General features: G+C 36.2%; 1 protein-coding gene and 1 long non-coding RNA gene across 5 annotated transcripts in view; one reads left to right on the top strand and one right to left on the bottom strand.

Moving 5' to 3' along the window:
• Nucleotides 1-441: 441 nt before the first annotated feature.
• LOC105148720 (uncharacterized) lies at nucleotides 442-11,179 on the bottom strand. 3 transcript variants are annotated; one of them, XR_015547209.1, is made up of 4 exons: nucleotides 10,927-11,179; nucleotides 10,273-10,497; nucleotides 8,889-9,916; nucleotides 442-488 (listed from the first exon to the last, which is right to left on the bottom strand). It is a non-coding gene; the product is annotated as an uncharacterized LOC105148720 (long non-coding RNA). The 3 variants fall into 3 exon arrangements; XR_015547207.1 differs by lacking the exon at nucleotides 442-488 and having other exon boundaries at nucleotides 6,679-9,916; nucleotides 10,927-11,158; XR_015547208.1 differs by lacking the exon at nucleotides 442-488 and having other exon boundaries at nucleotides 6,679-9,047; nucleotides 10,927-11,157.
• Nucleotides 11,180-11,457: 278 nt separating this feature from the next.
• LOC105148708 (zinc finger protein castor homolog 1) overlaps nucleotides 11,458-18,646 on the top strand; it is a 101,287-nt gene continuing 94,098 nt past the window's right edge. For both annotated transcript variants that reach the window (XM_011060594.2, XM_011060593.2), the window contains exon 1: nucleotides 11,458-12,621. The gene's annotated coding sequence lies outside the window, so the exon portion shown is untranslated. The remainder of the gene's footprint in view (nucleotides 12,622-18,646) is intronic.

Here is an 18,646-nt window from a genome sequence, read left to right as displayed (position 1 = left end):
ACATTAACACCTGCGACATCCAGTCGCGATTGTAATCGGTAATACCTCTTGTAAAATGCTCTGCCCAGTTGAATGGAAGTGGAACAGACACGATACTACAGCGTTCTTAATAAGAATAGCCACATAGACACGATTGACTGAGAACCAGTTTGCATCCTGTAAAGTTTGTCACAATGTGTAATGAGGCTGAGAGTAGCAAGGAAGTAATCGCGAAATTCGAGGCGCGCCGAGAGTGAGAGAATAATTCTAGTGACGCGCGCATAAATAGAGAAACCCCGTGAGATAAATTACATCTCGCAATAGAGCGGCAAACCAGCGGACGGATAATCGGGATTTTTGAAATTAATTGCCTCGTAACGTCCGTTTCCCGAAAGGCACATAAAATCCCCGTCGAGCACCGACGGGTCTCGAATATAAATTACGCGTTTCTTGAAATACTTGCGTTTTGCTGTCCCTCCACTTGCACGCGCTCTGATGTATCCGCAGGGCTGCAACCAATATACGATACATTATTGAAAACATCGATACGCAAAACTATCCAAGCAATACTTTATACTTTAGCACTGGTATTTGACATGAGATTTTTAATATTTAAAAGTTTATGTCATTTGAGTGATTATAACAATTGTGGATATTTACACAACGGTACATTAAAACATTAATTTTTAAAATTTTATTTTCAAATCAATATGTGAATGGCTTATAAATAAGTTTAAAAGTTAATTTAAATGTTTTACTTTTAGACAAGACGAAACCTTACACGAAAATAAATGATATAAAATATTAATTTTTTAATTTTATCTTGAAATTAATATGAGTGATTTATAAAAGTTTATAAACTACTCATATATTAATTTTTTTGTATATTTAATATCAATATCCTAAAAATAAATTTTATAACAAAATATTGTATCTGAAATATCTGAAATATCTTAAAGTTATATTGATATTATTATGACGAATTGAGCGAGTAAAACACACCGATATTTAAATGATTGGTCGCAATCCTTTGTCCAAATGTCTGTCGTCAATAACGATATGACGAGACGCACCGATAGTTACATAGCTCGTTGAGAAGGAAAATGTATGTGGTAACCCTCTTGCTTCATTATCCTCCCGCATGATTTACAGAGACGAATTTATAGTCTTATTCGCCAAGTCGTTATAGTCGGCCCTTAAATTCTATGTGTTCCAATACCTTTCTTTCTCCTTCATACTTCGATACTGGCATTCTTTCGTCCATACCGTTGACTTGAGATGTCGTGTCTTTGTTAAGCAATTTAACCTACAATTTTACCTCTTTAACCTACGACAGTGTTTAATCACATCTCATAATTGATTTAATTATTTTTCATATTGCTGCCAGACTGAGAGAAAAGTATTTGATGTTTGTAACTATAATTGCATGATAAAATAATTATGTTTAAGAGCTTCATTTTTATTATTGCTGCAGTGTATAATAATAACAATTATATTTATATTCTATCAAACTTTTTTCATCAAATTTATTTTATAGTTTAAGAAAATGTATAATTGATCCCGAAAATGACTACAAATTATAGTTAAATTATTACAATAGCAACTATTTTCTTATCTTTGTGGAAAGTTGCTGGTTCAAAAAATTTTATTTGATATAATTAACAATATAACTTAAAAATAGGTTTCTGAGAACAAATAGGAAATTAATATTATAACCAAAAAGAAAATTAAAAGAAAGTCACTTAAGAGCCTATGCAGTTGATGTGCAAAGTTTTTTTACTTATTTTTTTACTCATTTATTTACTTATTGAAAATAATCTGCATATGTCTTAACTGACGTTTTCGGTTCTTCTCAATGCGAAAACATTAATTAATTAAATAATAAATTATACACTATAAATTACCGTGTACATAATATTTAAGTCGACAAATTAAAATACAAAAGTTCGAAACATATATCTAATTGTTTTTTATCTTATTATTTATTCTTTAACGGATACATATGATTTTGTCGAGCTAAACACGAAGCGTTCTTCTCGAGCAAGAGTTAATTGTCGGAACGCGAACTACGTGTGCATTTTCTGCAGGTACATACTCACCGAAGCAACGCGCGCTTGCGGAAATAACAGGGAGATGAAGTGCACACAGGGTTTTACGGTTAATCGTAAAATAACCGCTCATTTCCCCGCGACATAAACTTTATCGGCCATCATGCCGCGAAATCGAGTCCCATGCGATACGAGAAACGTGCGGCGTGCGCGATACTTCTCTCATACTTCCGCGAAGTTTCCACTTTCTCGCGGGACGCTATCAGGCAATTCTGCCGCGATAAGACCTTGATTCGCACAGCCGTGGGAATCGATTTGACGCTTGTTACTACGAGGTCGCACATACCTGAGCGCATGCTCGCGAACCCGTGCGTATGCATTTTACGTACATGCTCGAGTATCGCGATTCCTTTGGCTCTGGTATCGATTGTTCGACCGAGAGCTAGGTCGAGAGGGATATCCCGTTTCCACGGGACATATAATACTCGCATTCCCTCGGACCTCCGTTTATTTCTTCGTATCGTGCCTCGGTATTCCATGCGTGAACCATTTACATTCGCGATGACGTATATGCGATCTAAATGATGCATTACTGTAGCATTCTATGATTTGGTAGATGCATTCAGTAGTTATTTATTAAAGAGAAGATAACGCTTCCCTATTTCCAAAGTGACAAAACTTAGAAAATTATTGACTAATTGAACATTGGTATAAAGAATATACCTATTTTTATAACATGACCAAGTGCCATTTTTATTGTTTTTATTTCACAATTCTTAATCCTTGAAAATGAGATCTTTTTAAGAAAGAAATTTTAAAAAAAACCTTGTTTTTCTAAAAATTTTCAGAGTGGAATTCGATTCTGGTTTCAGAGAATTCTAAAATTTAAATTTGAAAAAAATAATCTGATTATCGCGTGAAACTCAGTTTTAGGAGGTTCTTAATGTCATTGAATTTAAATGTAATTTGAAAATGTCAAATTTTTTAAAATTACATTTAAACTCAGCGATATCAAGAACCTCCTAAAACTGAGTTTCACGCAATAATCAGATTATTTTTGTCAATTATTGATAATTGAATTATTGATAATTTTCAATAAAGAAGGATTTAGTGTTATATAGCTCAAAATCAGAGTTTGGAAATTGGTTTAGAAATTAATAGCTACTAACCATTTGCATAACATTGACGAGCTTCAAACAAAAACTCGATATATTTTGCAATTAAAAATTTTCTAAAAAAGTTAATTTTTATGAAAGATAATTAAATTATTAAAAAAAAATTCTATCCATTATTGGATCCATCATTTTGAAATTTTTATTTTTAATATCTTATAAATCAAGTTTTACATAAATCAAGCGAACAATTTATAAAATAGAAAAAGGTATTCTCAAATAAAAATACATCCGTTCACAAAAGATTTAATAAAAAAATTATTTTTTTTAGTCGTGACGATTTTAATAACGCATCATTTTTAAATTATGACAATTTTTTACGAAGTTAAGTTATAATAATTTTTTTTTGATGATTGATAGAGTAATGATAATGTTTACGTAACACATTCATGATAATAACTCAAAAAATCATTTCTTAAATTGTGTCACTTTTGAAGTATAAAGAGAAATAATATAATTAATTTTTTTAATTTTTATAGGTACTTGTTGACGCAACGATTAAAATAAAATAATTAAATCTTGTTTGGTTAATTATCATTTTATCTATATACTTAACGGTTTGCAGATCACTTTTAATTACTATACTGTTCGTTCATCGCAGAGTTTATTTCATTCAGTTAGCTTGCAGAGCAATTATTTCATCGACCAGGAGACTTCCTGGTCGAACTCGGCGGACGAATTGACGGGACCGCGTTAACTAATTAGAATCTCTCTCATTTACGATAAAGCAGAATCACGCTGTTGGTTATTTTAACGGAAGATAAGATAAAAAAGATTCGTGAGAAACGTATGCCGTGATCAGAATCGAGGATTTTCGCCCGCAGCTATGATGACCGTTAGAAAGATCTTTTTAGATCGCGAATTTGAATCTCCTCTTTTTACAGTCATTATCTATAACGATCGTCATTAAGGTGTTCTACAAGCAGTCGATTATTACACAGGAAATACTGAAGAAATGAGTAATTATAGTTTGATTTTCTAACGCCTCGCGACTACGATGTCTCGGTGTTCAGAAATCATGACGACTATTACAAGCTTTTATTACGAGCTTTCGGTGCCATCTCGAGCTGACTACATAATGAATCTCATTGATTCAATAAACGAGTGTATTATCGCTGAGTACGATGGTTCTAATGGGATTTTAATCTCGCACTGCATGATTTGTTGTTTTGGCAGTGTGGTCTTATTTTCGTTAGATCCAAAATAGACACACTTGGAAGCTCTGCACAGAGCAAACTCTACAGAGTTTCGTTTTCACGGTAAATAATGTGAAAATGAATGTCGATTAGCAAAACAAAATGCTTTCTGCAATTTATACGAATAATAAATAAAAAAATATTTCCAAACGTCTCGCGCGCGTAACTTCCGTCATCAATCGAGCAAGCTCGTGCGCTAGAAGAGAAATATCGGAAGCAGTGCGGCAGTAACGGCCACGTGTAGCGCCGGCGAACAAAACATTAGTAGTGTGAGCGTCAACGTGAGGAGACGCGGAGGAGGTAGGGCGAATCGTGTCGAGGTAAGGCGAGGAGGTGAGGCGGATGTAGTGCTGAAAGACAGCGGGGTCGTTACTTAATTCTATGCGTTCGCTTAAATAGAACGACTTAGACTTAAGGTAGTCTGTAAAAATGAGAGAACACGCCGTTGTAAGAGAGCTGGCAACTTGTTCATATATACACGCGTTTCGGAAAAGAGAGAGAGAGAGAGAGAGAGAAAAAAAGAGGGAGGGGGGAGACGAGCGTGAAGGTGCGCTCACGCGCGCGCACGCACGGATCCCGCGACGTCGGTCGGGGGTGCCTACTGGTTTTGATATACGAGCACACTAATACATACATCGAATGGCGTTACACGCGTGAGTCATATCGAAAACCAGTCCCGCCGAGAGACGCACATACACACCAGCGAAACAGCGCGGAGCGGAGCGGGAATGGCGAGAGGAGTCTTTGAATATTTCAGGCGTGCTGGCGAGGCGCGTGCGTGTGTGCCGTTATGAGGGCGTGTGAGTAATTCTACCAATGTACTTCTCGATCGAGGGGACACATATGTGAGATTAAAATCCGTGCAACGTGTATACGTGCGTGCGCGTGTACGCGGTGCTGATTATTAACGTGTCTCGGTGTGCATCGCGCGCAGACTGGATTTGTTACCCTGTTTCGTGAAATTGTTTTCTGGATCCAGATGACGATCGATGAGCGCGGGAGACCTGTCTCGTGGCAGTCTGAGCAGCTCGTAAGGCTATCTTATATTCGTAATTTCAAACTAAGATTGTACTAAAGAAAAAAAGGCACACAAAGGATCTTGTATTAATTAAGTGGAAAATTGGGTCTCGACAAAATGAATTAGTTTTTACATATATTATACATATATTACATTTTACATATATTGTATTTTACATATATAATGTAGTTTATAATATGCTGAGCAAAAGTTGTGAACACAAGACTCAATAATAATTGATGGTTTTTCAGTTACAGTGTATTAAAGGTATAAAAACTTGTACTCCCGCAGTATCTTTGATATACTTAGAAATTATTCATTATTAAATCTTATGTTTATGATATTTTTTTTGCTCACTACATTATATATGAAAACTAATTCATTCCACCAAATGACCAATGTAATTAATGCGGAGACTTTCCATAAATAGTAAGACCTAAACAATAAATAAATCAATATTTTTAGTTTGTTACTATTTACATTTTTACCTTACATTTTTCTTTACTGTGATCGGTTGATTTAAGCTTATCGCTTAAACTCTTACTGTTTTACGTTTTTCTGTGTGCCATGACTAACTTCTAAGATGACTATGACACTTTAAAAGAGCATTTGATATTTTTCGAATTTGAATAATAATATAACTGCAAGGATTAAGGGGAAAGAGAATAGCACGATTATACTATATCCACTTTTCACATGATATTACATTTTAATTTATGATATTGTTTGCGAAAGTTTATTTCTATATTATAACATCAAGGCAATACTCAACGTCATAGAGAAAGTTATTTAGTTCTCTATGCTCCTTCGTCCGAGACGAAGTCGGTAAATAATACGCTACCGTGGGATGCGATTTTCGCAGGCGTGATTATTGATCGATGCGATCGTGATCGCCGATGCGGATTTCTCCATTTGTTTAAGGAGAATAGCGAGCGTGATTGCTTTGACGAATGATGGAAGGTAATACGCGAGTAATGGTTTTACTGCGAGAGCGGACGAAATTGCATGTGCAGGCCGAGATATAAGATCGAGTTGCACCAAATACGAGAGACATATTAAATGTATGAAACCTTGCAAATGACATGAACGAAACTGAATGTGTAAAAATCAGTAATTGATATAAGGACTCCCAGTATTAAAAAATAAAATAATAAATAATAAAAGTAAAGATTAATATATAAGAACACAAAGTTTTGGAGGCTTAAATTTTTTGTATATATAAAATATATATTTACTTTTATAGTGACTTTGGACGCACTATACTGATGCATATTAAAGTCGTTATTCACTGATTTAATCTGAATGTAAAATTGAAATACAAAAAATTATAATTTATTATAATTTCGAATTATAAAATATTGTTCTCTTAACAGCACAATGAAACACAGAGGATCTTGCAATTTAATCCATATCTTAGACACATAATGTTAATTTGTGTATGTGATTTTAATGCATTAGTGCGCACTGAGTACATCCAATCGAATTTGCTATTTGAATTACATCAATCCGTTCGAATTTTATAATTTAAAGTAAATATATTTTATAAAAGAATAAGTCTCAATAACTATGCTGCTCTTATTAACTTTTATTTCTATTATTATTTTACGGAAATATTACTATTTACGCGATATTTATTGTAATTTAGTTAATAATTAATTATCATACTTTTACAAATATATACGTTTACGAGTTTCAATAAAGCTAAGCGCGGACAAACTTTGTGCAAATTCTTGAAAAGATGTAGCGGACAAAAGTCATTGGCGAGTTGATGCGCCTGCGAAGATTGACAACGCGAGCGAGACAACGCGCCAGTGGAGCGAGCGCGGCTGAAGCACGAAGACGAGCAGCATATCCACCCACGACGTGGTGCACTATAACGAGGCTACAGTCCATTAAGTGCGTGCGGCTATTATGGCTAATGCATTACGAAGCGATAAAAAATGGGAACTATAGCGCAGTGCTCTCTGCCGCTCGCGCACCGGACTCGAGAACCGGACCACATTCCATGTCGGACGAGTACGAACGCCGTTGCTCGATGCATTGCTCGGAGTATAACGCTCGTAGATGCGCCGACGACACGTGCACCACTGCAAAACGCATCCCAGACGCGCCATACTCGCGACGTTCAGTTGCGATGTTCCGTCCGATTTATACGGTATTCCACGCACTGTCCGAAATATATTTCTAATATCCATTTTATCCAGTCCTCGTGAGAAAGTCTGTTGCATTTAGAAAAATGAGTTATACATAACATTCCGATACTTCTGTTTAAATTTTAATCGTCGCTTTCGTTAAAGTATTGTAGCCTTAGACTTTTAATCGCTTCGATTCTTTTTAGATATAAGAAATTAATGATAGAAAGCAGGCTGCTAAGAAAGATTTGTCAAGATGACATCTGGTTTATCTAGGAATCTTGAAAATGAGAAGGGGTAGGTAAGGACGGAACGGTAAGAGGAATGTAGACGCGGAAAGGATATAGCAGAATACACGGTAAAAAAGAACGGCAACCCTTTTCCTTTTCCTGTCCCTCCCATGAAACCACGGAAACTACCTTGGAAATTTGATTCTAAAAATATTCGTCTTATGGAGTTTCTCGGGTTTTTTTGATCGCGCTACTCCTTACTCCCCAACTCTCTTTTTTGTCTTCCTACCCTCGGGAGACGCGCATCAACCATATGGCCCGCGAGGGAGAGATAAAAAATTCATATTTTCACTGGAAGGGCTAAGACTGAGCGGTATTTTTAAATTTTGGGGAGTGCTCCGAGAGAGCATTCAACTTTGTCTTGCCGGATTCTTCAGGTTTCTGTAAATATTTCCCTCACCAATCATTAAATGCCAAGACAGAGAAAATAATTAATATAATTGTTATATGTAAGGATTCCTCTACTTACGACTATTTTGATTTACGAATTTTCAGACTTACGACTGATATGCTAAGAATTAGTAAAATATACGTTGGACCGAGATAAAAATTAATTTGCAATTGGGAGATCTATTTTTTCACATAACTTTATAATTATTTATGTTAAAAATGGCTAGTAGTGCAATTATTAAAAGAGAAAGAAGAACAATAGATTTTTAGTATTATATGATTGCTATATTTGATGCGATTAACTACAATCAAAAGAACTAAGTAAATAGAAGAATTATTACATTGTAAGTCTAAATTACAATTGAAAGATAAATTGGGTCACTATGCATCTACTGTTAAAATGTAGGTTTAATATATTTGTTGGTAGTTTTATATATTTTGATCTGTATGATTATTATTATTCCCACATTGATTTTAAAATTTCGATATTTAGCATCTTACAATTGGAGTATTTTTACATAATATATTTCTTAATTAATTAATTAATTTTCTGTTTATTTTTCTGACATAAAATTTAAAATTATAGAGTACTACATGCTTATCTGTATATTTAATTTATTTGAGCAATAATATGAAGCAAATGGAGATGGATGTTGATTATACCTGAAATCGAAAATAGCTTTTCCATTCATCCCTGGGCGATCGGCGCCGTCTTCCGTTATTTAAGGGTTTCTTTACGCTAATAGTTTTCTCACACGATCCTCGGAACGGTAAAACCCTTTTCACGGAAATTGAAACCTTTTCGGAAGCCGCATGCAGGTCCTGAAACGGGTTAAATCGTTGGCACATTACGCAAAATCACGCGGTATTTTCGATACCTGGGGAAACACGATATTTTATTGCTGGATTAAGATCCTTTAAGAAAACGCTGAGGGAGAAAGAGAGTCAGTGAGAGAATGCAGTCTGACCCATTTTCGAAGGGTTCCACTTCAACCCTTTCGAGACCTAACGGGACGCCGCGACATTTTTCCCACATTCTATTTTTCCGAAAATCGACTACCTGATCATCGACTAGTTGTTGCAAGACCCAAATAGGGTCGTTTTGTAATACGGGAAAGGGTTAACTGAGCTCCCTGTTTTATGATTTCAATTTACTTCATCGAGTAAAAAATAAAAAAAAAATATTTTTATGTATAAAATTACTTTATTTTGAATCTTACGTATAATAGTTTTTATAAATATTTTTAGTAATTAAATTTTTTACTTCTACAAAAAATGCAAACAATATACAATATATAACGATATTTTTACATTGTATTATTAATGGTAAAGCTACTGATAACAATAAATTATAGAATAGAATTGAATTTTATTTCATAAATAAAAAAGTAAAATATACTATATGTACTTCACTAATGAGAGTAACCTGCGTGGAATTTTCATAAATTGATGAAATGCGTAATACTGGTAATGATCACAAAAGAGAAATACAGGAATACAAATACGAACAGAGCGATAATTGTGATAAATGAGCGCATTAAAAAATCAAAAGGCAGAAGAACGTTCACACGGCGGATTGGTATAATCACGTGAATCAGGCCCATTTTCGTTCATGACTCTTTTCAGCTTTAATCATTCTTAATCCCCGTTACAAGCTACCCGCACGATGTAAATAGCTCGGAAACGTCAATCTAAAAGTTGGAAGGGATATTAATGTCGCGATGTTTCAAAAACGTAACGGGAATGATAATAAGTATATATATATATATATATATATATATATATATATATATATATATATGAAGAAAATTTGTAAAAATAAACTTTTTTCTAATATCTTTTTATCTGAAAGTTTTAGTAAATGAAACAACTTTCTTTATTTAACGAATTAATGTCATAATAATACAATATTGAAAATTGACCATTTATCCATAATATTATATAACTTAATGCTTTGCTGTAAAGCGTATTAAAAAGTTTATCTTAAAAATTTAAAGATTTAAGCTTTTAGAGTTTTATTTTAAAAAACTAAATTATCGTGGTTTACTTTCATATTTTTTGATCGCATTCAATTTCTGCATAGCATCCCTCGTTTTCTCTCAATTAGCGACATCCATAGAAACCCCAAATAATCGTCACCCATGCGTAACGCATCGGTGATAAGCATCGACAGCATCGTAGAAACCTTTGTGGGGGTAGAAAGTGGGAGTGTCTTTCGAGGGCACTCGAATGACGTCATTGGTCGGTGGAACTTTCCCGTACCGGGGTGATTCTACACGAGGGTGGAGAATTAATACACTTTGAAATTTTACTCGTTGCTTGCTGTACGCGAATCGAGTGTAATGATATATTGAGTTACATAGCAGTTTTACTATTCTATAATAATTCCTGTATCACAACATTTTTATCATATCATATAACGAAATTCAATCATAATTCTGAACATTATGATTTCGTTATATGTATAGCGCGAAACGTATAAAAAATATTTACAATCAATTATAGGACATATCATAAAAATGAATTCGTTATATAATTAAATTATATAACGAATCGGAAAAAAATTAGGAAATGTTTAATTAAACCTTTTATTACTGAAAGTTAATTTAGAAGAATTAAAAAAAAATTGTATGTATAATAAAGATTCACATCGTCATGCCATATACAGTTCTTCTCATGACAATGAAGATAATTTACTTACTATTCCGAGATAATTTTGTTAACTAGTCGTTGATATTTTTCGCGAAATTATCTCCACGAGACCACCCATTCACTCGCGTGTGCAGGGGCATCTTAACGGCAACGTGCAGAGAGGTGTGTGCCGTTCGCCAGTCGGTGGACGAATGCGTGCAACAGCGGCCAAGGAACGGAAGAAGAGGAAGGAGTTGCTCGGCGGTGGCAGAACTCCGTCTCTTTGCCCCCGTCATCATCATAGTCGTGTGGTGGTACCGCGACAACGTCGGGGGTCGACGGGAAAGAGGCACCGACGTGCACTGTCGGGGGTGGGAGGCGGCGGAACGTCGGGCGAAGGCGGGGAGAATGCGACGCGTCACTGCTCTCGACGGGGTGGGGCAACCTATGGATGGTAGATTGGTGGGGGCCCCCGAAGTCCGCGGTCTTTCTCTGTCGGTGAAAGAGGGGCCAAGGGAAGAACTGTGTGTTCCCTCTCTTTCCCCCTGTTCCTCCCCTCTCCGCCGTCTTTGTCTCTCACCCTTTGGAGGGGTTCAGTCATCTCGCGCCAGTCGAGCCACGCGCACTCTCCTGTCTGATATTTCTGGGCTCGCTGGAGAAACCACCCTAAAATTCTGAAGGTGACGAAACAGTTGTTATCATTGCGAGGGTGGCGAACCCTTGTTTGCTGCTGAGGGTGGTGGTAAAAGCGCGTGGCAGAACGAATTTCCGCGAGTTTGAAGAAGACGCGAAACGAACCGCCCTCTTCGGACGTAGAGTTCGGAAGACCACCCCCACTTCTTCCCCCTCTTGATCGAACGCGCGCGCGCGCGCTCGCGAGCGCGTGCCTCCCTCTTCGTCGCGGATGCTTAGACAACCTCGAGAATCGAAGACACACGGATACCGAGTTTCACGGGTGGAGAACCCGCGCGTGTCGTCTCGAAACAACGAGGATTCATGTCGGAACGATAGTTTTGAAGTATCGTGATAACGCTGCGAAGAAGGAAACGACGTATTTGTCTCTGGTGTATATTTAATAGGACCTTGATTAAATCTACGCAGTGCCGTTACTATAAAACTGTTATTTTTTGAGTTTCAATAAGTATAATCCTCCTTTTACATCATGATGAAATAGGCATTCTAATCCAAATTTGTGATAAGCTCCAGTCAAGAAATTAAATTTGAAATTGTGCACCATGAAATTTAACCGTCAGGATAAAAATCATTGGTGGCTGATCGGAAGAATTGCTAATCGTTCGGGTTGACAAGATTATGAAGAATCAATCGAGAATGTCGAATGATCGTTGTTTGAATGCTTTCCAAAATTCGAGGATTTTAAGTGACGGCGTTCAGGGTGGCACAGGAAGTGTTCGATGAGGGTGGAAGTGATCTGGGAGATTTCGAAGAGGAAGAAGCTGACGCATGCTTCGTATTCCTCGCGAATTGGGACTCCCTGAAGAAATTTTTGAAAGTCCCGTAACAAGGATTGGTCGACGATAATTCCGAAGACTCGAATCTGGATCGTTCGGTGTGAGTGATCGCAGAGATTCTGCGAATTTGGTGCGCGAGCGACATTGAATTGTCACGTTTTCTAAGTGAGCGAACTGGAGCTGATTAGTCGGAGGTGAATTAGTGTGGATAATCGCCAAAACGCATGTCAGAACTATGGTGATGTTGACGGGAGTGATTCGCGGCAGGAACGGAGATACCAGTTAGACAGCAAGAGGTAAAGTTTGCTTCCGGTTCTTACAAACGACCATCTTAATGCATAAATTAATTTGAGGAGTGGGAAAAACTGCTGGGAAATTTTGATGTGTGAAGTTCCGAGATAATTTTATATAGAGTAAAAGAAGGTAATTCAGTATTTTGATAGAAACACGTAATTTTCATGTAACATTATTCTAAAAAGATGAGGTGTGTAATTAATTTCTTCGTCTTCTGAATTAGTGTATTATCTTCTATTTCATTTCTTTTTAATCTTTTAATAATTGATTTTTCTTAAATTCTTTTATATTTCTTAAAATAATTTGCGCATAAAATTATCATTATAATATATGTTGAATTACTGTATAAAGTTTTAACGAATCAGCAGTTTATCTCTTGTGAAGCTGTATGCATGTACATACATTAGCTACAGTTGTCAACCGATTTCACATCGTCTTATTTCACTTGAAACAAATGAACGAAGTCGTATTTCTAGCGTGAACATTTCGCAAATTTTGTCGCTATTTTCCGCATTCCTGCCATTTATTTATGTCACTTATAGTCAATAAGCGTCACTCATAAACTTTTCTTGGCCGAAACAAGGTTAGCGATAATGTACTTAAATTATGCCACACAAAGCAATGATGGGTTGCAAGATGTAAAGAAGTTGGCTGGTCAAACTTCCTGGTCCCGATTGAGCTCCGTGAATTTCCACGCTCCGAAGTGTGTCTCGAGAGAACGAAATTAGCTCATAGAATTGTTCCTGATTTCGTGGAATTTGCTACACAAAAATCCGTTAGGAAAACTCGTCGGAGCGTGCCCGTTTAAAAGTAGATTATTTTGCCAATTAGGCAAAAAATATTATTTTCTAAATTCTTTCTCACTCTAAAGAATGAAAATTGAACTAGTCTTGAAAAAGAGTGAGATTTATTTTAAAAGTTTAGAAAGTTCTGTACGATAAACTGTCTAAATATTGATCTGTTTTCCTCTAAATGCATTTTATATTATAATTTGGCTTTCAATTTTTTCTCCTACAATATTACACATAAAAAATTTTTTGCTGAAGTATCTAAAAATTTAATTAAATACACATCATCAAAATAATTTTGTTAGATCATCAAAATATTATGTAGGACGCTCAAGCTAAAATGTCACAACTTTTTGCAGCTCATTATACTTGAATGTTTTTAACGTAATTACTTTAATATAATTACTACTCTAATAAAATTATTTTCAAATTTGTGTCTACCTAAATTTGTTAATACTTCAACAAAATTTTTTTCGCTAACTTGTATACTTTACGCGACGACATTAAATCGTATGTAGTCGGATAACACGGCCACGATTCGAAAATTATCCCGAACATCGACCTTCCTGTCGGAATTCGACCTCGATCTCCCGACATGAAAGTTCTCGAGCAAGATTATGTCACTTCTTTTCCTCCCCATTTTCGTTTTTTTCTTTCACAGAAATTGTCGCCGTTTCTCTACGACCATTTTACATATATACACTATCTCATTTTCATCATAGTCTTACTGTTACATAAATGTTTCATAGATGTTGCAATCTGGTTGTTTTACAACAAAAATATAATAAATTCATTTGATTTGTAAGCACATTCTACCGTAATACTCTTATTTACGGTATGTTTAACGTTATTATCTTGCTATACGTGAACGCTAATCAAACATGTAATATTTTGTGTGTGCTCTGCTTTGTAATCGTTTTGCGGCAAAGATCTTTTTTAATTTTTATTTCGATTAATTATTAAACTTAATAACATTTGAAAAATATGAGACGCCTTAAGAACAAAAGAGTAAATATTGTATACATATATTATACAAAAAACAAAAATTTTTAAGAAAAAAATCCGTAAGAAATCCATAAATCAAAAGGTTAAAGAGCAAGGAAACGCGAGATAATACAGTGAGAGAAAATCATGTGGATCGATCGAATAATCAAGAGGGACACGCATAAAAATGAGACAAAGAAACGGAAGATGTAGCAGACGTGACGAAGGGAGGAGGATACCGCAAGGAAGAAATGAAGAAATCAGGAAAGGTGAAATAGAAATTGGAAAGGAGAAGAAGAAGAAGAAGAAAGGGAGAAAGAGGATGAGGAGAAAAAAGAGAGAATAGAGGACAACCGGGGAATCGATATATGGTGATATACGTTGTAAGGTACTGGAACAGTGGAAAGAGAGAAATCTTCGGGAAGGAAAAGAAGGTTGAACGAAGAAACGTGAACGGAGAGAGAACTCGAGAGGAAGGGGAAGAAAACCACGAAACAATTGGAGAAGCGGAGGCGGCCGCATTTCATGTTGCCTGGCATCGGCTCCCTTTAAAGAGTCTCTTGCTTTTTGTTAGCTCTTCGAAAATTATGATTGTTTGTCCGCGAGATTTACTGCTCGGAGGCTCCCTCGACGCGCCGTGCGTGTGGACGTGTGTATGCGCAAGACGCTCTCGAGGAGTACCGCGATCTTTCGCTAGACACCGTGAGTTAGGTCTTTGAGGGACGGTCGGGGAACGATAGGAACTCTGAAGGTTTACCAAGATTAAAGAATCAAGAATTTACAGCACTTGTTACTAAACTGGTGCTCTACGCTACTTCCTTCTCTTTCGCTCACCATCTTTCTTGTCGCGCTATCTTAATTAGTCGTTGTTTGAAGTACGAGATTTTGCTTTATGCCGAAAATGGACTCCGCTGCTTATGAACAGCACGAGACGTAATCCACGCGAGAAAATGACTGAGTTCGCATTCGTCTCGTCTGCAAAAATTGTGTTAAAGGCAAATCGATAAAAAAAAATGTTTTAACTTGTTTTCAATCACAGCAAATTGCTTATGTACTATTATTGTACATGCGATTTCAATCGAACATATTATACCATGCATGATTTTCTATGCTATAGTCGAAGCTAACGTTCATTGATTATTCACGGATTATTCAGACGTATACCAACCAATGTAGACTATAATCGGGAAAGAATTTAATTAAATATTTATTAATGTGATATCTGTTTTATAGTACAGGGTGACGCATGAAATGTCATACTATTTAGTATACAAGGTGTCTATGACGACCATTGATGACAGATTCCTGAGATTGTTTCGAGTAAAAAATTCTAATATCAGAAAATATCGAGACTACAATAATTTATAAATGAGAAGGTTTTAAATTTAATCGATCTGTCCAGATTTGTGTACTCAAGCATGCACATAATAATGAAGGTTTTCAAGCATCAATTCTATTCTCTTCTATTCTCCTAAACATTTTTGCTACTGTGCAAAGTGTCATGCCTGAGCGCGCAAATATTGGACAGTTCGATTGGTTAACCTTAAATCCTTCTCATTTCAAAACTAATACGTTCTTAATATTTTGCTATTAGGATTGTCTTGAAAAAGTCTCAGGAATTTGCCATTAACAATTGTCACGATGAGTCTGAGATACCTGAGTAACATTTATTTTTAACAAAATTGATACAGAATTGATTGTACCAAACTTTGAAAACTAGAAGTAGATATTTGATGAACCGCCCTGTAGTATCGGAAATAAAATTATCGATCTAAAAGCTTTTAGGTGAACCAGTTAATAATATTGTCAATATTAATAAATTCTGATAATATTACTGATTGTGTGTGGTTGATATTAATGGATTGACTAGAATATTGGCAATGTTTGGATTTTGATTCTCGATTATCACTTTATTAGGCCCCATGTCTCAGTATGTCACAGTGCAATAAATGTGAAATTAAAGTGAAATATATTGTCAATAATACTAATCGTGTAAAGTTAAAATAAGATAAAAATACTAAAAATATTAACGCATACTGTCAGTATTATTGATTCAATATTACTCAATATGCATATTATTGACCATGTAGAATCATCTTTCATCTATCAAAGCATTTATGTATCTCTATCAAATGTGATTTTTTTCTATTCTTTGCGCGATTTCCTTGGAACTTGGACCGAAATGCAACTTTTATGGGACACCTGTTGCTATATTCAAACTTCCCCAACTTTTTACCGCGCGACTTTCCTCACGGAATTGCTAAAGGCTCTTTTACTGCGACGAATCTTTATCCGCTGAGCTACCGTGTCCTCTCGAGACACGAACATCTGATTTATTCGAGGTCTTATTGTGATTGCATAGCCGAGAACGGGCCAACTCGAGACGAGTCTCCCAAACGGCGCGACTCCAAAAAGCGATTCTTCCTTCGGTGCGCCGACGCGGCGATCGTTCTATAAATTTCACGAGTCTTTCGAACCCTATATTTTCTCGTTATCCTCGCGTTTTGCACGACACATTTTATTAAAGTACGATAATTTTACGAGGGTCGACCATCCTCCTGCTTTGGTTTGTCTTCTTTTTCTTCCACGGTTCGCCACGCTGCATCGCGTCAGATCATCTGCTTTTTGTTTACAATACTTCTGCTCAAACTCGATTTATTTATACATTTCCTTCCACACTTCTTTTATTATTCATCATCCTCGATATAACTATGTATGCTAATTTTGTTAATTACGTGCGAAGTCTTCAGTCATCGCCGTTAAGTATACTCGCGCGAATAGTGTCAAATTTTCAAGCATTTAATTGCGCGTAGATTTTTATCTCGTTTAATATATACGCTAATTAAGACCATACGCCCATGGTATGGTGGTGAAACTTGAAGACGTGACGTGTGATATGTCGATGAAAACGCAGTGTACGATATAATCTTCTGTGCTTTTAATAACGCTTACACTTTCGCGAGTAATATATTCAATTTTACCCGCACGTGGCTTTGTTATCTGCGATGCAAATATAAGTATGGTGTTAATTACGATGATATCACCGTAAAACATACGTTTAAAAGTACGTTCGCCTACACTTAATATAAATATTATATCTACTAATATTATATCTTTGACAATTTATCTCTAATTAAACATATAAAAAGAAACATAAACTCGTGTCTCCACTGTTCGAAAGTAATACGACTGAAAAGTAACTGACTTAATTTCAAACACTAATAATTTAACTAATTGCGCGAGTATCAACACCCCGAAACATCTCGGTGCATCGTTCTCGTCATTGACTTCTCGCATATATATCCGACCGTGCTTCTCCGAGGCAGCTCGGCAGTAAAAGGTCTAAAGTTTTTAATACTTTCAGTTGTTTTTATGGCGGCTGGCATTTGCTCTTTTTTATTGTTTCTCCTCCCCTTTCCCCGCTTGCTCTTTCCCTTTCTCCCTTTCCCCTCTCTCCCTCTATCTCTTTCTTCTGCTTTCTCAACGAAATGCGCATGAGAAACCGAGCGTATCGGAGGAAGAGAGAAAAGAGGAGATTCACAGTCAGCCTTCTCTGATGTACGACTTGGCGGTCCGCGTGAAAAAAATCCCATAAACCAGTAAAAAAGCATGGGGTCTCTGGGCCAGAGAAGAGGAGAGAGATGGAGTGAAGGGGAAAGAAGAAGAAGACGCGGTGAGAGTAGGAGAGAGAGAGAGAGAGAGAGAGAGAGAGAGAGAGAGAGAGAGAGAGAGAGAGAGAGAGAGAGAGAGAGAGAGAAAGGGGGAGTTCCAGTATCGCCAAAGGAATTCCTCTTATGACGAACCACGCGTGATTTTCTTTCGTCTGCCTCCTTTCCACCTCTCTGCCTCCTGCGTCTCCACCGTGGCTTTACCCGACAGTTCCAATGTGCGTTTCTTCACCTTCATTTCGGCCCTTTCTCTGCTTCTTTCCCTCGTCGCTCGCCTCCTCATCCTATTCTTTCGCGAGTTTTAATCTTTCGCATCTGCCTATCTAATAGCGTCTTAATTAGCCATAGTAATATCAAAGAATTTTATATCTTGGATGATACAAACGGAAGGAAGTAAATCTTACTAACGCATTATCTTCACGTAAATTCTTAATTAACATTTTTCTTCTTACTAGTACTACAACTCTATATTATTGCGAATATTAATCTATATTATTTGCAATGTCAAAGTGACTTTTTTAATGAATGAGAAAATGTTACAAGACAACTTTCAAAGAAAATAGGAATTATTTTTTTAATCGATCGAT

This window comes from Acromyrmex echinatior, chromosome 13 (assembly GCF_024713525.1).
Source record: "Acromyrmex echinatior isolate Ae372 chromosome 13, ASM2471352v2, whole genome shotgun sequence".
NCBI lineage: Eukaryota > Metazoa > Arthropoda > Insecta > Hymenoptera > Formicidae > Acromyrmex > Acromyrmex echinatior.
The sequence above is the reverse complement of the archived record's forward strand: the minus strand, read 5'-3'. Positions and strand labels throughout refer to the sequence as shown.